At 44.1% G+C, this 24,399-nt stretch overlaps 2 pseudogenes; both read right to left on the bottom strand.

Annotated features, from left to right (window-relative positions):
- Positions 1 to 1,667: 1,667 nt before the first annotated feature.
- LOC118357842 (intraflagellar transport protein 81 homolog) lies at positions 1,668 to 22,707 on the bottom strand (annotated as a pseudogene).
- LOC127906049 (intraflagellar transport protein 81 homolog) lies at positions 14,120 to 17,240 on the bottom strand (annotated as a pseudogene).
- Positions 22,708 to 24,399: the final 1,692 nt, after the last annotated feature.

Raw genomic sequence — 24,399 nt, 5'->3', positions numbered from 1 at the left:
TTGCTCCTGAATGTATTTACTAATTTGGTCTTCAAAACTTTAACTCAAGGTAGGCAATTTAGAAAATGAGGTGTTTCCTGCAAACCGGAATACGCGGCATCACACTCCCTCATCTGATTGCTTGAGTAAGCGGGCCTTCTGACTTTGTGGCTGGGGTAACTAGTGACGACCTCAACACGGCCCCTTTCTTGCATATTCCACCTGTGGGCTACTCTGGTTGGACAGAAGGAGTCTGGAAATGTTTACTCGAAAGTAAGGACAATTAGGCTAAATTTAATTTACCAAGAGTTTGCAGCCAGTGACAGACATTGTCAAACAATCCTCAGACTCTGTAGTAATCAGATATAGAAAATCAGGTTGATACATTTTCCTTTCCCAGGATCAGTAAGGCCCTAGTTCAGGGCTCTCCAACTTAGACTCTAGGGCTACTAGGTGTAGGCTTACATGCATTTATTCCAGCACATCATTAACACACCTTGTTAAAATAAAACATATTGTGGTATTTAGTCCATGATTAGCTGAATCAGAGGGGTGTAACGAAAGCCTGCTCGCTCTCCAGTCTCCAGCATTATTTGCTTTGAATTATTAAATGAGCAAACTAAAAAGCCATTAACTAATTTACAGTAACCCAAGATCAATGTACTTTGACATGGGATAACGAAGACATAGGCCTAGATGTGGCACATTCAATTAACTTTTTTGGTTCTTCTTAGTTCACCAAAATGGAAAAATATTGGTTTCCTTATCTTGAAAGTCTATGTACCAGCATAGATTGTGATCCACACTCTAGGTTTGCATACCTAGCCACACCCAGTATTTACATACATTAGTATTACGAACAGGGTTGGGTAGGTTACTTAATACATGTAATCCATTACAGTTAGTTAGTTACCTGTCCAAAATTATAATCAGTAACGTAACTTTTGGATTACCCAAACTCAGTAACGTAATCCGATTACATTCAGTTACTTTTAGATTAATTTCCCCTTAAAGGCATTAGAAGAAGATGAAAATGTATGTTACCTATTGAACCACATCTATTGCAGGATAAATCTATGTTAAAGTTTACATAGCTGGCCATATGGATGTAACATTTTACTTTATGGATTGGTTATGTAGGCTTCTTCTAACCCATCGCCTTCTATTACATATAATAATGATTAAATTATATCTTTACATTAAAAACATCAGAATTCCAGTCATTACAATACATTTTATACCCCTTGATCTTCAAGAAAAGGATTTATGGAAATATGGAAGTATAGATTAGCCAAATTGTTTTACCTCAGCATAACCCCAAAACTAAGGATTTACCCTGCTGTTTATGATTTTGGTGTCATGCAGGACTGATTAGGCTCATTGATTCAAGATGAAAAAATAAATGTTGCGCTCATGGAATGGTATGCTTTGAGCGCTACTGAAAAGTGATATTGACATGTGAATAATGAATGCCATATGCTGCATTTTCTATAGGCCTATTGTTAAACCTTTTGTTGGTGACACTTTGATATCTTGATAATATGCAACTGTTTAAAGGGAAAAGGAACAGAAACAATAACAAAATGGATACCCCGCCTGTTTTGGTAAAAAGCTGAGGTATGGGCCTGGAGAAATGTAACCACTCTCAGATTAATAGATAGAGCTACAGATGCAAGGACTGACCATACATTATATAACAATTATTGTTTTATTCATGTTATGAGGCTATACAGTGTTTGTTTACATTTACAATGTTTACAAACATTGGAGGAAAAAAGCTTATATTTTGGTTTCTCATGGAGTAAGCTCATGAGGCATTTATAAGTTATATTCTTCAAGAATGTATTTAAGTCCAAAAATGGATGTAGCAACTACTGATTGCCCCTTTAAGTCTATCAAAAGTGTGCGAGTTTGAACATATGTCCATTAGGCCTATGGATAAAACATTTTTACCAGCATGAATTACATTGAGCAATAAAAGCCCCACTTTTATTCCATAGGCTGAGATCCGCATTTTTCACTGGCTGTTCACTGGTTTCAAAAACAATGATAGGCAGCTTAATCTTCTTGAATTCAACCATTGGGTTCAAATACACATTTAGATTTGTGAACAGCCATCCACAACCATCACAATCCGTAAGGCGCTAATAGCTAAATGAGAGAGCAGCAGTGTGATTCACATCAATGCGCTATGTAGATAACAATAAGTGATATCCGTATCACCGTAGATTACACCACTGCTGTCCTCCTTACCTCCAAGCGTTTATTCAAGTTGGATAATCTTTGGATGCTGACAGCAGTCGCACCATTGGAAGACATAGCTTGGACTGTAGCCTACTCCTGCTCTTTTCCCGCGATCCATCAAACACATTTGGTGTGTCATCATAGTGGTCTCTGACTTCTGGTCAGACTCGCTCAGGTGGAACAAACTTAAATTTGCACCATTTTTCAATGCTGATTTGAATGTCTGAGAAAACAGAAGTTCTCATTTCTGAATAAAAGCAATCCATGAAGTAGTCTAGATTTTCAAAAGTATCTGTAATCTGACTACAATATTTTTGCTAGTAATGCAATGGATTAGTTATTGTATTTTGTAATCCCTTACATGTAATCCGTTACTCTCCAACCCTGATAACCAACAACAATGAAAGTGACTGGACCCCAGGCAGCATGCTCATATATTTGCATGCATCTCACCTGAAATCAGAATGTGACATAAACAAAGGCAGATTCTCTTAGTCAAACCAAGAGATGCAAAGCAATCACAGGCAAACTGCTATTATGGTGTGAAGGATGTCAGCGAAGGCCACTAGTTGACACCCCACTGTGTTTATTAGGGGGCATTGTTGTCAGCTCTTTAAAACAGGACTGGCATTTATCATCTGTTGACACTTCCTAATGAGGCCTCCAGTGGCACATTACCAATCCTGTTGTTCAGTTATAATTCTCTGCCAATCAGTTCCCAGTCAAGTAGCCTTCTAGAATTCACTCTTGATCCATCTGGCACTAACTGTGGCTGTGAGCAGAATATTGAGTTATGCTCCACTACAGCCAAAGCTGTAGTGAAGGGCACGGCGAGTGACATGTCCCCTTATTCACGTCGGCATTTATAGACAGAGGTATTCAGAATGAGTGATTTGTGAATAGCATAGGTATATTCTAAAGACGAAAGTTAACCTGTCAGTTTGATTTATCATTCACTGTTATCCATCACCTTTAGATGGCTGTGACTAGTCAGACAGAATTACGACCAAATATTGATTATCTTCAAGTATTGTTTTAAGAATGTATTTGTACTAACAAAGTCAAATGAGAAATACAACAGGATATTATGTAGCTAATGTGATATAAGTTTTAAAAATTGAGTCGTTACATTTTAAGTGTTAAAACGGGCATAGACTTGGCCAATATACAATATGCAAGATGATAATGCTGGACCAGTTCACCCTGCACTGTCCTGTTTTAACAACAGAGGTCCAATTGATTTCCAAAATAGGCAAGCTCCTCGGCCCAAGGTCATGGAGGTTGTTGCCCAAAATAGCGGTGCGCAGCCGCGTCCCAAGTGCAACACTTTGTACGCGGTTATCTTTAGACATATAGATTGGAGCTGTATTCTTAAAGATGTGTCAACAAATATGGAGGCTGAGGATTTGTTTGAAGTCAAAGAGCCAGAGAGTTAAACCTCTTATCCGTCAGACACCTTCTGGATCATGTGTTCTTTCAGTTCTCATCAGGCACCTCTCACAATATCATCATCAGAAAGGTGCTCCTCACGGGAGAAGAATCTGTTAAATGGAACTAAATCTTAGTTTGGGATTATTCACAGAGAACATAACTAGCTAACTAAACCAGAATCAACACAGATTGGTTCAATTGAATCCTTTTAACTTTAGGCAATGAAAGCAGAGATGTTTTGATTACATTAAGAGATGAAAAGTACCTAAAATAGATAAAAAGCGAGACAGACTGATGAACTATAACTGGAGAACGAAGTACAGTAGTGAGATGAGTGAGAAGTCCTGGTCATTGTGGTAGAACTTAGTGTTGACAGTCTCCTCGTTCTCACAGCACCAGCCTATCCTCACCGCCCTCCTGGATGACCTGACCAATGGAAACCTGGTTCTGGGCCATCGGGAAGCACCCAAGCTTGCACACCATCAGCTGCTCCAGGTCGAGCCACATCTTCACCTGCTTCATGTTGGGCCTGTGGCTCTCCCTCACCGCCTTCTGCTGCTCACGCAACTTCTGTTGTTGTCCAAAGGGAAAGAGGAATCCTTATTACATCAGCACAACAGGCTCATTTTGACATCAAAGACAGTGTATGATACCAGCATAGATAAACAGACATGTTCAGTTTCTTTTCAAGTGCCAGCATATGGTTTTGTATCAAACACTGAATGGAAGGGTGGTCATGAGATCTTTGTATTCATTGACTGGAAGCTTGACCAGACAAACATGACCAAGTGCATTAGCATCAAGCCTATTCATAACCATAGATGGGAAACCCTAATAAAGAAGTAGCTTGTCATGAATGTGCCAGGGGCGGGGTGGGCCCTCTGCCATGCACTTTCTCCTCTCTGGCCCCATTCTGATCAGGGTGAGGAAGAACCTAAAGTATGGCCCCTGTGTTTGCAGGGGATCTATGTCAGATGCCATTGGCACTATGCCTGCACCCTGACAAAGCACACAAAGCACCTCTCTGCTCACCTTGCCCAGGGACTCCTGCTCTGCAACGTTCTTCATGTACTGCTCCCTGTGAAACAGCCGGAGGGTCAGTGGTCACGTGAGCCTATTAACTTAAGATCACTGCTGCCATTATTGTTTCACAAGGGAAGGACTACCTGTTAGTTGAATAACACAACATACAATAGCAAACATCCATAACAGATTTTATTAAACCAGTATTTTACTTACATATTTTTCTAAAGAAAAGCAATAGTTCTGGACACACTTTGGAATGCATAGATATAGTATATAAAATACCTGTGAGGGTGAACCTACTAACGGACTGCTGCAAGTGAGGGAGGTGTATGGGGAGGTGTGTGGCAACAGTAGCAGATGCACACGTGTTGTAATAGGAGCCTTATGAAGGGGACTGCGGTAATAGAAGTCCTAAGCAGCAGGCAGACTCACCTGATGGTTTTCCTCCTCTCTTGCGGATCAGGGGCCTTCATCTCATCTGCTGCTTGCTGCAATTGCAACTCAATGATCTGTGAAGAACAGAGAGAGATGGGGAGAAGAACAGGAGCTCTGGTTGAATGTCGCAGCACAGATCAGGTGTTGTTTGCTACCTGAGCCCCTTACCTCTTTCATGCAGTTGATGTAGTGGTATCAGTTTTCCTCCCGAGTCGTCGCCTCCCTCAGAGCTCTCACCTCCTGCAAGAAGAAACTGAACTGTTCCTCTTGGAGAGAACATTGCAATGTGAACAAATTACATATAGAAAATGTCATATGTGGTGTTAGGTCAGGTGTCTACACATAGCATTTAATATTGTACCTGGTCCAGTGGATCGGTTATTCTCCAGACCTGCAGCACAGCTGTCATACTTGGCCTTCTTTTCCTCATACTTTTGAGTTAGCTCCTGTGAAGAATGAAATCCCCATTCACAGACACATGAACAGAGAAATACACATAGATGCGCATATTCTACAGCATTTAAGTACAATGACAATACATTTCACTGTTATAGTATGTTATGTACAGTGCATTCGCAAAGTATTCAGACCCCTTTACTTTTCCACATTTTGTTACATTAAAGCCTTATTCTAAAATTGATTTCCCCTCATCAAATCTACACACAATACCTCATACTGGCAATGCAAAAACGGGTTAAGAATTTTTTTCAAATGTATAAAAAAAACTGAAATACCTCATCTAACACCGGTGCCACCACACATAGACTCTGTACATGTACCCCCTGTATAAAGCCTCGCAAATGTGATTTTACTGCTGCTCTTTAATTATTTGTTACCTTTATTTTTTACTTAGCACTTCTTTGTCTTAAAACTGCATTGTTGGTTAAGGGCTTGTAAGTAAGTATTTCACTGTAAGGTCTACCTACACCTGTTGTATTCGGCGTACATGCAAAATAACATTTGATTTGAATATCACATTTACGTAAGTATTCAGACACTTTACTCAGTACTTTGTTGAAGTACCTTTGGCAGCGATTACAGCCTCGAGTCTTCTTGGTTATGACGCTACAAGCTTGGCACACCTGCATTTGGGGAGTTTCTCCCATTCTTCTCTGTAAATCCTCTCAAGCTCTGTCAGGTTGGATGGGGAGCGTCACTACACAGCTGTTTTCAGGTCTCTCCAGAGATGTTTGATCGGGTTCAAGTCCGGGCTCTGGCTGGGCCACTCAAAGACATTCAGAGACTTGTCCCGAAGCCACTCCTGTGTTGTCGTGGCTGTGTACTTAAGGTTGTTTCCTGTTTGAAGGTGAACCTTTGCCCCCGTCTGAGGTCCTGAGCGCTCTGGAGCAGGTTTTCATCAAGGATCTCTGTACTTTGCTCAGTTAATCTTTCCCTCGATCCTGACTAGTCTACCAGTCCCTGCCGCTAAAATACATCCCCTTAGCATGATGTTGCTACCACCATTCTTCACCATAGGGATGGTGCCAGGTTTCTTCCAGAGGTGACGCTTGGCATTCAGGCCAAAAAGTTCAATCTTGGTTTCATCAGACCAGAGAATCTTGTTTCTCATGGTCTGAGAGTCTTTAGGTGCCTTTTGGCAAACTCCAAGCGGGCTGTCATGTGCATTTTACTAAAGAGTGGCTTCCATCTGGCTACTCTACCATAAAGGCCTGATTGGTGGAGTGCTACAGAGATAGAACCTTCCAGAAGGACAACTCCCATCTCCACAGAGGAACTCTGGAACTCTGTCAGGGTGACCATCAGTTTCTTGGTCACCTCCCTGACCAAGGCCATTCTCCACGGACTTCTCAGTTTGGCCGGGCAGACAGCTCTAGGAAGAGTCTTGGTGGTTCCAATTATGGAGGCCACTGTGTTCTTGGGGATCGTCAATGCTGCAGAAATATTTTGGTACCCTTCCCCAGATCTGTCTCTTGACACAATCCTGTCTCAGAACTCTACGGACAATTTCTTCGACCTCATGGCTTGGTTTTTGCTCTGACATGCACTGTCAACTGTTGAACCTTATATAGACAGGTTTGTGCCTTTCCAAATCATGTCCAATCAATATAATTTATCACAGGTGGACTCCAAATCAAGTTGTAGAAACATCTCAAGGATGATCAATGGAAACAGGATGCACCTGAGCTACATTTCGAGTTTCATAGCGAAGGGTCTGAATAGGTATTTCTGTTTAAAAGAAAGTATACATTTGCAAACATTTCTAAAAACCTGTTTTCACTTTGTCATTATGGGGTATTGTCGGTAGATTGATGAGGGAAACAAATTATTTAATCAATTTTAGAATAAGGCTGTAAAGTTTTTAAAAATGTGGAAAAAGTCAAGGGGTCTGAATACCCCATACTAGTACAAATGTACTATATGCAAAATGTAGTTTCCCCAACGCCTTTCATATCACTATCAGATCAAAGCCCATGCATATATTTTCACAGTTTTACTGAATCTTAGCCCAAGCCTAGTCTATTAAAATATTTCTGACGCATCTTTTCATCATTAGTTATTGTTAGCCCGTATCATTTTATACCAAATTAGGGAACACATATTGGAAAATATGATCGATCCCCTGCTTTAGCCAAGAGATGTGAGGGGCTTTCCCTATCGTATACTTTACATATAGACTCTATGTAAACTATCCTTAAAGTACTCCACAAAAATCCTGCAAACCTTATTCTTATTTCTCGTATGTTTTTGTTCTACCTAAAGTTATTTTTAGTGCTACATTGATATTGATGACTGCATTGTTGGGTTTGGAGCTTGCAAGAAAGGCATTTCACCATACTTCTGCATGTGGCATTAAAACTTGAAAGTGAATAGCAGCTGGTAGAAGCATCAGGGTTTTCCCCTTCCTTTGATAAACCTATTGACCTCCTGTCATGCTTTGCTAATCTTCTAGTTTCGCATAATAATCTGGGGTTGTACATTTGGCTAATTCTATAGACACAGCTCTGTGTAATGACGCAATTTGAAGATGAAACTACAGACAAAGTTTCACAGCGTGTGACGTTTACCTGACGTTGCTGTCTCAAAGGCCTAGGTTCCTTCATGGCGGGTGCAAGGGCAGACTTCTTCTCCACTATCGTCGAGTTTAGTTCTTTGACCTGAAAAAAAGTAACACATATTTTAACCCATATGCCAACATCCTGGTTTGGTTCGAAAAATTATCCACAGAAATGTCAGATTAAGATCAAATCAAATGTATTTATATAGCCCTTCGTACATCAGCTGATATCTCAAAGTGCTGTACAGAAGATGGCTAACTATGCCCATAATAACATCTAATAATCATATGTCACCTGTGTTTTACACAAGCAGGGGTCGTATAGGGTGTGCATGGAGAGGCAGAGCTGTCTAAGGCCAACCAGGGGATTGGAAGATTGTGAGGTGAGTGAAAGTCTACTTTATAACGACAGGTGTTGCAGGTCTATGCACTTTGAAGGGTTGAGCAAACAGGCAGGGCTCAGCTCGACACCTGAGAGTACAGGCCACCATTCTCCAGTGTGTGTGTGTATAGCAGTGTGTGTGGTTATGTGGTCTATTGTATATGAGGAATGAGTCATCTGGAAGATGGTGAGTTGAGTGAAAGTCTACTTTATAGCTACAGCCAGGAATGCTTGAATCCATCATTGGGAGCGGCAGTCTACTATCTTCTAAGTGTGAAACCTGTCAGCTTCAACCACAAACCCTGACTAACCTTTAAAGAATTTCAAAAACATATTGAACTGGGGTCTAATCATTTGCAACTGGTTCTACTTGGACTTCATTGCAATGGAATGACATATTGATAAAACAGGTTTGATTTGGTGATCAAACCTGGCTTGAAACCCACCAACTCCTCTTTTCCCCTGAATACATGTAACGCTCCAGGTGTTGTGTGTGTGGAGTCAAGACGCAGGAAACAGAGAGTGCAATGCTGTGCACTAACGCAACACAGGGTGCTCACAACCAAACTGCCCCAAACATGGGGGACGAAAATAGTACAACAGAAATACACGACCAGGAACAAACACGTTCCTCTACTACGGAACCGAAGGTCACAATAATTAATCCCGCACAAAGAAACAGGCGGGCCGGGCCGGCTGTCTAATAAAGCCCAACTAATGATTCACGAACAGGTGCTAACAATAAACATACAAGGAGGGGGAGGAAAGACAATCAGTGGCAGCTAATAGGCCGATGACGACGACCGCCGAGCGCCACCCGACCGGGATGGGAAGCCACCCTCGGTCGGACTCGTGACAGTACCCCCCTGACGCGTGGCTCCCGCAGTGCGCCGACACCGGCCTCGAGGTCGCCCCGGAGGACGAGGTGCAGGGCAATCCGGATGGAGGCGATGGATATCCCTCAACATTGATGGATCCAAGATGTCCCCAACCGGTACCCAGCACCTCTCCTCCGGACCGTACCCCTCCAGTCCACGAGGTACTGCAGGCCCCTCACCCGGCGTCTTGAGTCCAGAATGGCCCGTATCGTATACGCCGGGGACCCCTCGATGTCCAGAGGGGGGGGGACCTCCGGCACCTCACTGTCCTGCAGGGGACCAGCTACCACCGGCCTGAGGAGAGACACATGAAACAAGGGTTTAATACGATAATAGGAAGGGAGTTGTAATCGATAACACACCTCATTTATTCTCCTCAGGACTTTAAAGGGCCCTACACACTGCGGACCCAGCTTCCGGCAGGGCAAACGGAGGGGCAGGTTTCGGGTGGAGAGCCAGACCCTGTCCCCCGGTACAAGCACGGGGGCCTCACTGCGGTGGCGGTCAGCACTCCTCTTCTGGTGTCCACTCGCTTGTTGGAGAGATTCCTGGAGAGATTCTGGCTGGATGCCATGGTGCCAGGACTGGTAAAACATACTGGGGACATGTTAGTAGAGGAGTGGCGTAGTGAGTTCTGGCCCATTTCAGCCCAGGGAATGTATCGTGCCCACTCCCCTGGCCGATCCTGCCAATATGACCGCAGAAACGTACCCACCTCCTGGTTCACTCTCTCCACCTGCCCATTACTCTCGGGGTGATAACCGGAGGTCAGGCTGACAGAGACCCCCAAACGTTCCATGAATGCCCTCCATACTCGGGACGTGAATTGGGGGCCCCGATCAGAAACGATGTCCTCCGGCACCCCGTAGTGCTGAAAGACGTGGGTGAATAATGCCTCCGCAGTCTGTGGGGCTGTAGGGATACCGGGCAACGGGAGGAGACGGCAGGACTTAGAGAACCGATTCACAATCACTAGAACCGTGGTGTTCCCCTGAGACAGCGGAAGATCGGTCAGGAAATCTACGGATAGATGTGACCATGGCCGTTGTGGAACGGGGAGGGGTTGTAACTTCCCTCTAGGAAGGTGCCTAGGAGCCTTACTCTGGGCGCACACCGAACAGGAGGAGACATAAACCTTAACGTCCTTAGCCAAGGAAGGCCACCAATACCTCCCCCGAAGGCTCCCCACTGTCCTCGTCACCCCAGGTTGACCCGAGGAGGGTAGGACGTGAGCCCACCGAATCAGTTGGTCCCGAACACCAAGCGGCACGTACTTTCGCCCCACTGGACACTGGGGAGGCGCGGGTTCCGCCCGTAATGTCCGCTCGATGTCCGAGTCCACCTCCCATACCACTGATGCTACCAGCCTTGAGGCGGGAAGGATGGGAGTAGGTTCGGTGGACCTATCCTCCGTGTCGTAAAGGCAGGACAGTGCGTCAGCCTTTTACGTTCTGGGAGCCCGGTCTATAAGACAATGTAAACCGGAAACCGGGTGAAGAATATGGCCCACCTTGCCTGACGTGGGTTAAGTCTCCTAGCTGCCCAAATATACTCCAGATTCTGGTGGTCGGTCCAGATGAGAAAGGGGTGCTTAGCCCCCTCAAGCCACTGTCTCCACACCTTCAGAGCTCTGACCACCGCTAGCAACTCCCGGTCCCCCACATCATAGTTACGCTCCGCTGGGCTGAGCTTCCTTGAGAAGAAAGCGCAGGGGCGGAGTTGTGATAGTACGGCACCCACCCCAGCCTCGGACGCGTCCACCTCCACTATGAACGCTAGAGAGGGGTCCGGATGCGCCAACTCGGGTGCATCATTGAACAGCGCCTTCAACTTGTTGAAAGCTCCGTCCGCCTCTGCTGACCACTGTAACCGCACCGGGCCCCCCTTCAGCAGTGAGGTAATGGGAGCCGCTATCTGGCCAAAAACCGCTGCACCTCTTTTACCGTGGTCGGAGTCGGCCAATTACGTGTAACAGTATAACTTTAGACCGTCCCCTCTCCCATATCCGGGCGCGAACTAGGGACCCTCTGCACACATCAACAACAGTCACCCACGATGCGTCGTTACCCATCGCTCCACAAAAGCCGCGGCCCTTGCAGAGCAAGGGGAACTACTACTTCAAGGTCTCAGAGCAAGTGACGTCACCGATTGAAACGCTATTTAGCGCGCATCGCTAACTAAGCTAGCCGTTTCACATCCGTTACACTCACCCCCCTTTTGACCTTCCTCCTTTTCCGCAGCAACCAGTGATCCGGGTCAACAGCATCAATGTAACAGTATAACTTTAGACCATCCCCTCGCCCATACCCGGGCGCGAACCAGGGACCCTCTGCACACATCAACAACTGACACCCACGAAGCATCGTTATCCATAGCTCCACAAAAGCCGCGGCCCTTGCAGAGCAAGGGGAACTACTACTTCAAGGTCTCAGAGCAAGTGACGTCACCGATTGAAACGCTATTTAGCGCGCACCGTTAACTATGCTAGCCGTTTCACATCCGTTACATACGCACGGCCCTAATGCGGTCACCCCCCATCACCACCCCCGAGGTGGAAATGCGATAACCCAGGAAGGAGACGGCTCGTTTAGAGAACACGCATTTCTCAGCCTTGACGTATAGGTCATGCTCCAACAGTCTACCAAGCACCTTGCGTACCAGAGACACATGCGCGGTGTGAGTGGCCGAGTATATCAGAATGTCATTGATATAAACAACCACTCCCTGCCCGCACAGGTCCCTGAGAATCTCGTCTACAAAGGATTGGAAAACGGCTGGAGCATTCTTTAACCCATACGGCATGACGAGGTACTCATAGTGGCCCGATGTGGTACTAAATGCGGTTTTCCATTCGTCTCCGAATATGCACCAGACTATACGCGCTCCTGAGATTCAGTTTTGTGAAGAACTGCGCTCCGTGAAATGATTCCACCGCCGTAGCGATGAGAGGTAGAGGGTAACTATACCCCACTGTGGGAAGAGGGAAAAAAGTTAAGGAAAAAAGTTAAGACAAACATGTGGCCAACGGGGTTCTGAGTGAGTTTGATGCTGACTCACCCAGAACCCCCTTGACAATACAAGCACAAAGGACAGTTGAAAAATGCATGAGGGGTATTTCAAGGTTTCAAAGACACAAAATCAATGCGAAGTAATCAATGACACAAACAAAACAGCAGTCAGACAAGGAAGGTTCTTGTAAAACAAATTGTGCATCTGGACAAGCAACTGAAGGCAATGAGCATGATCCTGTGACTGAGTATGGGGGTTGTCTGGAGTGGGTAAAGATCTGTCCCTGTGGTAAAGTGACATGCTACTCAGACAGTGGCACCTATCCCCTGGTATAGTCACCATTTCAGACACGTCGTCCAGCGAGCGTGCCTTCATCTCGTCCAGTTCACCCTTGACGGCCGACACCCTCTCCAGTTCCTCCTGAGTGTCACTGTACCCAGAGATCCGCTTCTGTGCCTCCATGGATTGCTACACAGACAATAAGAGCATGAACGGGCATATGGGGTTCCAGTCATCCATTAGTACACAAAATATGAGATCCTTGTGCCTTGCAATATGGCAGCATAACATGAGATTGTGTCCAGTTTTATAATCCTAAACCAAATGTCAGTGTAGGGACCTGGCAAGAGTTCATTAGAAACACCTGGCACTTGAGCAATGTAGTTTATCTACACCCACAGGAGCTGCAAGGCAGTGGGCTATTTTAATGAGTGTAATCAGTAAATACAAGTTAATATTTTGAGGTGCGTAAATCTCCATGTAATTACATACAATGGCTCAGCTAATTCATTGTTTATAATTAGTTTGCACCATATCGACAAATGTAAGTCTATAGCTGTGACTCAGTGACTAAGTTACTCCCTCCCTGTCTGGGAGGATATAGCACGGAGCCTAATCCTGAACTGACCTCTGGCACCGGAGTCGCAGCTCTATGCACTGTGAAGCGTTGTGTCCACACAAACAGTCAGGGCTCAGTTCCACACCTGGGAGTACAGGCCATTTTGTTCTCAAAGAAGAGAAGGTTACATGCAGTTGAGGTAGCAGTGTGTGTGTGCAGTCTATTGTATATGATGAGTGAGAAATCTGTGACCTATGAAAATAAACACAATTTCCTTCACACGTATCCCCCAGCCCTCCATTGCAAATCTGTTCAAACACTGATAAAGACTGAATGTGAATGACCTAATTAAACTACATTCATTCTAATATTTGGTTCTGATATGAATAGATCACAGTGGCAGGCTGGGCTTCTAGCATGTTCTGGGTTATACGGTAGGCTATAACCAACATTGTTGCAGCAAATGGTTAATTTTATGTGGGAGGGGTAACAGTTGGGAACAGGAATGCAGGTAGCGAGAGGAGGGGGCTCAGGCACCAACAGACAACCAGCCGTGGTGGTGGGGGGGATGCAGCCACTGATAAAAAAAATAACAGCGTCATAGAGAGAAACAGATGCAGCCTTCGCAAATAGCAGCAGCCCAGCCCTCCCTGTGTCAGCCAGGCTTTTAGCAAGTCAGGAGGTGGGAGGGTTTTGAGGTGTGAAATAATTTCTAGGAAGGTTATGTCACTTCACTTTTAATGCAATTTACATCAACATGGGCAGGATGGAAAGGCACGTGCAGCACTATAAGAGGGCTGACGCGGTATGGAGGAAAGCAGGTAGGGTGGATAGCTGCCCATAGCTGATAGCTGTGAAAGGGGATTGGTGAGGTGCATTACCAGTTGCTGTTGGCTGACCTCACGCCTCTCTTTTAGGATCTCCTCTGTCTGCTGCAGGATCCCGTGCTCAGCTCGGTAATCTCCTGCCTCTTCTTCTTGAACACCGTCCCCTTGCTGCGCAGTTTCCCAACAAAACGATTGAACTGAGAAGAACCGAGGGAGACGGTTATGAAAAAAATATGCTAAGAGAAAGGGAATTACTAAAAGTAATGACAATAACATTGCATTTTTTTGTGTCTGAAAATGAGACTGACATGTTCTCTTTCTTCCCAGATACACACAAACAGCCACATCTTGAAGCAAGGTCATCCTCTCCAATTCCTACCAAGACAGACATGACCCGTGTCAAACACAAACATTGGCCCCCCTTCTCTGTAGGGGTACGATGAGAATCCTGTGTATGTCAACATTTATAGCTGTTGTTCATTCTGGAGAACCCCAGAAATCACAGAATGTTACGTCACTTCGAATATATGGTTTGTTTTATTTCAGGACATCAAGGGCAGACAAGGTTGAGAGGGAATTAGCAGGCAGAAGAATGCTGCATAGCATTCTCTCGTCACATACAATGGGTCCCCAGAACAACTGCTACTAAATTAGCCAGTACTTTGAAGGGCTTGAACTATTTATCATGACAGAGGATTGTTTTTGAAAATGCAGCACAATGGGATAGTAGATAATTAAACATGGTACGCACTGTGCATATTTATAAATAGCAGTAGCCTACAGTGTATGTGAAATCTATTTTGGCAGGGTGAATAACCTTTCCAGATTGAGCAAACACATCTGTTATTTATGTTGGGGGAATTTGGGGTGTAAGTGAACAGAGAGCCAAGCAATGGATGATGGAACACTAGACACATGGTGGACCAAAACCAAGCTAACTAAGGATGGGCACACAGGGGCATAATACAGACGCCCTCCTGCAGCTGCTGGGTGACATGTGATTACACGCACGCTCAGAATGGAAAATACCTCTGATAAGGTGATCATTTCCACCATGACCCATGACTCCAGGAGAGACTGATAAGTCCCTTCCATTTACCACAGAAACCCTTCTTGTTCTCACCTACTGTTTTACCACACTGAGAAGAAGTAGGTTTAGAGTTCCCTTTCCCATCAAAACACACTCACTTATTATCCAGGGGAGCAGATGAAACCACCCACATGAACAGGGCATTGGGGAGAGCAGGGAGGAAGTGGCTGCTATTTCAGACAGGCAGCTTATGTGCCTCGCCAGCCTGTCTCAGCACCATGATCTCACTGCATGTGGAACTCCTGCTCACAAAACAGTCAGACATGAACATATGGGTGCAGTACTTTTATCCAACAGCGACCACCAACTATATAGACCTACTTATGGCCAAAGGTTGCTCTGAAAACAGGAACAGGCATAGTTTGAGATGTGAAGAGTGGCCGTTTTTCCTTATCATCCTTGAACTTATACAGCCAGGCACAGGGTGTGTTGACACAGGAGTGATGGCTCCTGGCACTGTGTTGCAGAGGCTAAAAAGCCACTCAAATTTGAGAGTCCACTCTCTGCCAGTGGTTCAGAGGGATCTAACCAAACATAGCGTCAAAGCTCGTGTCAGTTTGTTTCGATTGGGATAAAATATCAGCCATTGAGTTACATTTAGTTGAAGGATTCACACTGCAATGGTTTGTGTTTTGCGGAATTAATTTAGAAGAGATTTGAAAACAGTTAACATTTCAGACAGTTTGTTCAATACTGTCCTGGTTCTAGGTAGTCCATGCTGTGGTCTATTTTTAACCTTGCATGGGAATGTGGGAGAGTGAGGGGAAAGGGATAAGTAGCTTTAGCCAGTAAGCCCCTCTCTGTTTACATAAGAGCAGAAATAGCATCTCACGTTCAGTGCGGCACACAACTCTACCGCGCTTCACTCTTATCAACAAAGTTTGACGTAAGCAAACAGTAGAATGTTTAATCAATCTACCCCTAAAGATGGAAAACATATCATCTCTGATGCATTTTGCTTTATCCTCAGAGAGTTTGGATAGTGATGTTCAGTTTTGAGTGGTGAGCAGATGTACAACGTAACATGCGAATACAGAGCAGATGGTATCAGTGGAGGCTGGTGAGAGGACAGCTCATAATGGCTGAAACAGAGCGAATGGAATCAAACACATAGAAACCATATTTGATACAATTCCACTTATTCCGCTCCAGCCATTACATGAGCCTGTCCTCCCCAGACGTCCTGTGGATTGTATAAGGGTAGCAGTCTTTTTGCTGGACAATGACGATACATCACTCCCCATCGAAAAAGGCTCCGACCCTGTTCCAATGGTTAGGAAGGGGATTACTATTGGTGTGGATGATGATGATGTTCAGACCAGAGTACTGAGCTGTGAGAGGTGGTTAGCTACCCTGTCTCCCTCCAGGTCTCGTGCTTGGCTGTTCTCACCTAAAAGAGACAAAAAAATATTAAAATATCAATATGATAACCTGAATAAACCTTTTGATGATAAATAAAGCCGCATCCGTTCATCAGACAACATCAATCATCCTAACAAGTTCAAAGAGCCTTAACAACACACAGACAGCCAGCGCATACAGATTCATATAACTGACAAAGACTTGTGTGATTTAGTATCAATGACAGGGAATGGCATTCTGAAATGGACATAACCTTCATCCAATGTAATTGCTGGTGTTATGTCATATAAATGTACTGTATGTTTAGAGAATGTGAGACAACGAGAAGCAAATCACCTGCTGCCTGAAGAGACAGTTTATCATCCATGGGGTCATTTCTCATCATTCTTTTCTCAATCAACAGATTTATTTCAATGGTGTTCTCTCTATTCTGGACGAAGTGGGGAACAGTCAGACTCAAACTTTCAATTTGTCAGAAACAACCTGTTTGGTTACTGTCAGTCATTCTTGAACCAAATTGACAAGGCTCTATAGCTTAATTACCCAGGTAGGTAGATAGCTCACCTTGTCCTCTCGTTCCCTAAACTCAGCTTGGCCCATGTCTGGCTTGGACACCACCTTCTGCAGGTACTGCACCATCCGCCTCTTACTCTCCAGCTCCTTGGGCAGTTTGTCAGACACCATTTAGAAGTTGAACTTGATCTCCTCTTCAAGCCTCTTCATTAAGCCGGAGACAGTAACATAGACAGTAACCGACAGTAACAGATATATTTGATCAGGCTACATCATTCTGAAAGTCTTTGAAACACAATAAGGCACACCTGCTCATAGAAGAAAAGAAGGGTAATATGCTGATCTTGAGTTGAGCACATCTGCTCATCACCAGAATTAACATTAAACAAAATCAAGAGAGCGTATGCAAAACATTGTTTTAATTAATCAATGCAGGAGCATAACCTCAACATACAGTGCGTTTGGAAAGCATTTAGACCCCTTGACTTTTTCCACATTGTTACGTTACACCCTAATTCTAAAATTGATTCAATAGATTTTTTCCCTCATCAATCTACACACAATACCCCATAATGACAAATCAAAAACAGTGCTACTGAAATTTTTGCTAAATTATAAAAAACAGAAATAGTACATTTACATAAGTATTCAGACACTTCACTCAGTACTTTGTTGAAGCACCTTTGGCAACGATTACAGATTTAAGTCTTGGGTATGACGCTACAAGCTTGGCACACCTGTATCTGCAGAGTTTCTCCTATTCTTCTCTGCAGATCCTCAAGCTCTGTCAGGTTCAATGGGGAGCGTCGCTGCACAGTTATTTTCAGGTCTCTCCAGAGATGTTCGATGGGGTTCAAGTCCAGTCTCTGGCAGGGCCACTCAAGGACATTCAGAGAGTTGACCCGAATGCACTGCTACGTTGTCTTGGCTGTGTGCTTAGGGTCATTGTCCTGTTGGAAGGTGAACCTTCTCCCCAGTCTGAGGTCCTGAGGGCTCTGGAGCAGGTTTTCATCAAGGATCTCTCTGTACTTTGCTACGTTCATCTTTCCCTCGATCCTGACTAGTCTCCCATTCCCTGCCGTTGAGAAACATCCCCAAAGCATGATGCCGCCACCGCCATGCTTCACCGTAGCGATGGTGCCAGGTTTCCTCCAAATGTGACACTTGGAATTCAGGCCAAAGAGTTCAATCTTGGTTTCATCAGACCAGAAAATCTTGTTTCTCATGGTCTGAGTGTCTTTAGGTGCCTTTTGGCAAAATCCAAGCGGGCTGTTATGTGCCTTTTACTGAGGAGTGGCTTCCATCTGGCCACTCTACCATAAATGCCTAATTGGTGGAGTGCTGCAGAGATGGTTGTCCTTTTGGAAGTTTCTCCCATCTCCATAGAAGAACTCTCAAACTCTGTCAGAGTGACCACCGGGTTCTTGGTCACCTCCCTGACCAAGGCCCTTCTCCCCCGATTGCTCAGTTTGGCCAGGCGTCCAGCTCTAGGAATTGTCTCGGTGGTTCCAAACTTATTCCATTTATGAATGAGAGGCCAATGTGTTCTTGGGGACTTTCAATGCCTCAGACATTTGATAATACACTTCCCCAGATCAGTGCCTCGACACAATCCTGTCTCTGAGCTCTACGGCCAATTCCTTTGACCTCATGGCTTGGTTTTTGCTCTGACATGCACTGTCAACTGTGGGACCTTATATAGACAGGTGTGCCTTTCCAAATCATGTCCAATCAATTGAATTTACCACAGGTGGACTCCAATCAAGTTGATCAAGGATAATCAATGGAAACAGGATGCACCTGAGCTCAATTTTGAGTCACATATCAAAGGGTCTGAATATTTATGTAAATAAGCTATTTCTGTTTTTATACATTTGCAAAAACCTGTTTTCTCTTTGTCTTTATGGGGTATTGTGTGTAGATTGATGAGGGGAAAAAAATATTTTCATCCATTTTAGAATAAGGCTGTAACGTAACAAAATGTGGAAAAAGGGAAGGGGTCTGAATACTTTCAAAATGCACTCTATCTAGTGTTTTTCCATGCTGCTGTTTAACTGACACAGTAGACCTACATGAGACTGAAAACCTTTACAAGAGGGTCACATCATTTGATATGTGGTATTTTGAGTCATTGTATTGCAAATGCTTTGTTGGTGTGACACTCACAAAAGCTTTCATGTCTGTCTGTCTTTACTTTGGTCATTTTGGAAACTATAAATGTGCAAATCTCCTGTGTGATTGTAAAGAGACCAACACTAGATGATTATGGGACCTTAATAGATGTGAATCTGTCATGTCCTGACCATAGAGAGCCCTTGTTTCTCTATGGTGTAGTTAGGTCAGGGCATGACTAGGGGGTATTCTGGTTTAATATTTATATGTTGTGTTCTATTTTAGGTTTTCTATGTTGGTGTTTTGTATGATTCCCAATTAGAGGCAGCTGGTATTCGTTGTCTAATTGGGGATCATATTTAAGTAGATATTTTTCCCACCTGTGTTTGTGCGATATTATTTTGTGTTTGTGCATGTGCACCACCAAGTCACGTTCCGTTGTTTGTCTATTTGGTTTATTGTTTTGGCTTATGTTTCAATTTTGGAATAAATATGTGGAACTCAATATCCGCTGCGGCTTGGTCCCGTTCTTACGACAACCGTGACAGAATCAATTAACAGAGATTCATCCTAATCTGTCGTGTCCTTGACCTTTCAACCTTTTCAACCAGCTGTGGTGTGGAGGGTGATGCAGAACACACCTACTCACTCTCTGGCTTGGAATCTACTGCTGTTGCCTGCCGCAGGTTCTTCAGCTGCTGCTGAGATCTCTGCAGTCTATGCTCTGCCTGGAAAAGCTGGACATATCCAAATGACAACACACCGTATCAGCATTTTAAAAGAAACCAACATCATGCTTATAAATCTACTTGTAGGTGAATTTGGAATATGTAATTGACAACAATCTTTGATAATATGTCAACGTTCCTTTTTCAGGACCCTGTCTTTCAAAGATAATTTGTAAAAATCCAAATAACTTCACAGATCTTCATTGTAATGGTTTAAATACTGTTTCCCATGCTTGTTCAATGAACCATAAACAATTCATGAACATGCACCTGTGGAACGGTCGTCAAGACACTAACAGCTTACAGGGAGTAGGCAATTAAGGTTACAGTTATGAGAACTTAGGACACTAATGAGGCCTTTCTACTGACTCTGAAAAACAACAAAAGAAAGATGCCCATGGTCCCTGCTCATCTGCGTGAACATGCCTTAGGCATGCTGCAAGGAGGCATGAGGACTGTAGATGTGGCCAGGGCAATAAATTGCAATGTCCGTACTGTGAGAAGCCTAAGACAGCTCTACAGGGAGACAAGATGGACAGCTGATCGTGCTCGCAGTGGCGGACCACATGTAACAACACCTGCACAGGATCGGTACATCCGAACATCACACCTGTGGGACAGGTACAGGATGGCAACAACTACCCGAGTTACACCAGGAAAGCACAATCCCTCCATCAGTGCTCAGACTGGCCGTAATAGGCTGAGAGAGGCTGGACTGAGGGCTTGCAGGCCTGCTGTAAGATCCTCACCACACATCCCATCACCTGCTCTTCACTGATGAGTCGCGGTTTTGTCTCACCAGGTGTGATGGTCGGATTCGCGAGCATCACCCCTGGAATGAGTGTTACACAGAGGCCTGTACTCTGGAGCGGGATCGATTTGGAGGTGCAGAGTCCATCATGGTCTGCAGCGGTGTGTCACAGCATCATCGGACTGAGCTTGTTGTCATTGCAAGCAATCTCAACGCTGTGCTTTACAGGGAAGACATCCTCCTCCCTCATGTGGTACCCTTCCTGCAGGCTCATCCTGACATGATCCTCCAGCATGACAATGCCACCAGCCATACTGCTCGTTCTGTGTGTGATTTCCTGTAAGACAGGAATGTCAGTGTTCTGCCATGGCCAGCGACGAGCCCGGATCTCACGTCTGGGACCTGTTGGATCAGAGGGTGAGGGCTAGGGCCATTCCACCCAGAAATATCTGGGAACTTGCAAGTGCCTTGGTGGAAGAGTGGGGCAACATCTCACAGCAAGAATAGTCAAATCTGGTGCAGTCCATGAGGAGGAGATGCACTGCAGTACTTAATGCAGCTGGTGGCCACACCAGATCCTGACTGTTACTTTTGATTTTGACCCCCCCCCCCTTTCAGGGACACATTATTCCATTTCTGTTAGTCACATGTTTGTGGAACTTGTTCAGTTTATGTCTCAGTTGTTGAATCTTGTTATGTTCATACAAATATTTACACGTTAAGTTTGCTGAAAATAAACACATTTGACCGTGAGAGGACATTTTTTTTTTTTTTGAGTTTGTGTACTCTGTATGTAGCAAAGTTGAAAATATGGGTTACAAAGCCTGTAAATTGGAAAGTTGGACATGCCATATCATTAGTTGGTTCTTCTGCTGAGCCAGAGACTCTTCTCTCTCCTGTTCCACAAGTAGTTGTCTGGCCAGTTCCAGCATCCGCTGGTGGTTGAACCCTGACTCCACCTAGTGGACACAGAAAACAACTGTGATACTGTTTCGGCACCTGAGATTGAGTTTCACCTCACACGACAGCCGGGAGCCACTACCACTGACCTCAGTTTCCCTTCTGGCATGGCCTTAAATTATGGTCCACTAAAATAGCACTCTATTACTATTCTACCCTGGAAAAGGGTGATGCCGTGAGCCTCTCAGATGCCTGTCTAGTCTCATTACAAAAAGGAATCTGTTGGCGTGTATAAGAGGTCATGTTTTCATTCCTCTGTGAGTCCCTGTGAGTTTCAGGCATTAGGACAGGGTGGGCTTCCTCAAACAGATTGTCTGCCTTACCCTCTTCTTCAGCAACTCCACTCAATTGATCAGCTGGTCCTTCTCCTCTTCCATAGCACCAATGTCCTAAGGTTGAAAAGGTGTCACACTTTTCCACTGATCTCTGCAGTGGAAAAGCCAGAGCTCTTCAGTTGCTCACACTCCTTATGGTAGGTCTTGAATCGTTCCATTAGTTCTTCATACTACAAAAACAACAGATCAAACACTATGCAATGATTAATCATATCTTAGTTATGCATTCCATCACATCTTTCTGACCAACAGTGAACTTAAAAATAATAAAATAAAGTTTTTAATCATGGCATCATAGTGTGTTCTCTCTAGTCTAGCGAGAGGAGTCATTATCCCAAGTTCCCATTATCCCATGTTACATTTACATTTAAGTCATTTAGCAGACGCTCTTATCCAGAGCGACTTACAAATTGGTGCATACACCTTATGACATGTTATGCTTGCACCTTGAAGTCAGTGTTAAACAAACCTGGTGGAAGGTGTCAGTGATGACACCACCCTGCAGGAACTCTGCAGGCACCTCCAGCTTAACAAGGAAGCGAGCCAGGTAAGCTCTCTTCTTCAGTTCTGTGATCCTCTGCAGCAACCAGTGAAGGATAGGGTGAATCACAGGTCACCAGGCCCTGTCTGAAACTGCTCCTGTCTGAAGAAAGAGGACAGTGAGAAGCAAACACTCTCAGTGTTCTATTCCGTCATTGGTTCTACTGCAGAAATCTGCTTTGATTTTGTAAATTGTCTGTCAAGAATACTTACAGATCAGACATATTCCCAGGTGGTTTGTATTTCAACATCTCTAGCAAAGTGAACATTATCTTTGCTGTTTGGTCAGGCATTTCTTCACAGATATCAATAGCTTACTGAAATGAATAAAATATGATTTACAATTCATTCACACATTTTACACACACTTTAGGCGACTGACTGATAATTGGAAACACAATAATAGTGGGGCTTAAAATGGGGTAGGCGTCATCATCAACATTACATTTGAGACATAATATCAACTGGGACAACTCATGATCAAAAGTATGAGGTTGTTGTTTACATTATCTTACCTTAGTTTCAATTTCAGCCAGAACATAATTGAGAATTTCCAGCAGTTGCATTGGCTCCAGTGAGTCGAAGGTGATGAGGTTAACGTTTTTCTTGAAGGGGTCTTTATTCAGGTGCTCAACAATAAATGTAAATTGCTTGCTCATCGTAAAATCAACTGGTCAGCTAACGTTAAAGCGGGGTAAATACTTTTAGATAATGTTAGCTAGTTGAGGATTAGCAAAAATACAGAATCAAAACTAGCATTACGTTAGCTTGCTACGTACTGTAAAGTTAGCTATTTTGCTAAATACTGTTATAAAACGTTAGGTGAATAGATTGAAGCATAGCTAGCTACACGCTAACAAGATAGTTCGTATGCACAACTTGGCCAGCTGGCTTGTCCCCTTGTTTATTTATAGAAATACTAGTTTTAAACACCATAACAACGTTCACAGTCTCCAAAACAAGACCATTCGTTTTTTTTAATTTTTTAAACAAGACCATTCGTATCCGTTTTGGTAACCAGGTACAAACGTACTCGAGCTGGTTGCTAACAGGAAGTCTTTCAGCTTTTTCAAGAGGGCAAAGATTGTTTGACAAGATAGTCGAGTGACTGCTCTAACAATGGAAATAGCTTCAAAATAAAAGTTGTCCTCTTACTTGACCACAATATCAGACATTATAGTGTATTTTGCCTGTTGCAAGATGCGTTCAGTTTCTCTGATCTTAGCCTCCCCTTTTCATAGGAGGGATTGAAGCTTATTTTTTAGTTCTAGTGGTCTGCCAAGGTGGGTAAATGAAATAAAAGATACAATCAGTAAATGTTTTAATAACGGGACATCGAAATGTGTTTTAAACAATAATGTTAAATATAAATTAGTTAAAAGGAATTATTGATTGAAATGTAAATATTCTTCATTAAATAATATCTGGAATAATAGTTTAATTTCCATTGAACTAGATAGTACTGTAGCGACCCGCACAGACAGCTGTGTGTTATGTGTTAGGCTAGGAGGTGGTTGTGTTGTACTGACCAGTACCCGGTGTTCGCGGGGTCCGACCTGTCAATCAATCTGCTATCTGCCAATCACGGGAATGCCTGGAATGTTCTGATGCCGGGCATCCTGGTGGTTGGCGGAGTGGCGTGGAGGGGGGTTGGGCAGGGGGGTGGAGCATTGGAAGTTAAGACCAGGTTCAGCCTTTGTTCTCTCTCTCTTACGTCTGGGTTTCACAAGAGAAGGTCACGATTGGCTTGTGGGTTATCTGTCATCTATTTGGCGTGTGCTACGGCCCAAACAGTAGCCTGTGTAAAGTTGGTGTAATAAACCGTCAATTCGTAAACTCAAGCCTCTGTCTGGACAATTGTTCATTTATGATCTAGTCAGGTCATTACAGTACTGTCCCCATGCTGCTCCCCGCCAGGGGTCTGAGGATTCTGAAACAAAACT

This window comes from Oncorhynchus keta, chromosome 25 (assembly GCF_023373465.1).
Source record: "Oncorhynchus keta strain PuntledgeMale-10-30-2019 chromosome 25, Oket_V2, whole genome shotgun sequence".
NCBI lineage: Eukaryota > Metazoa > Chordata > Actinopteri > Salmoniformes > Salmonidae > Oncorhynchus > Oncorhynchus keta.
The sequence above is the reverse complement of the archived record's forward strand: the minus strand, read 5'-3'. Positions and strand labels throughout refer to the sequence as shown.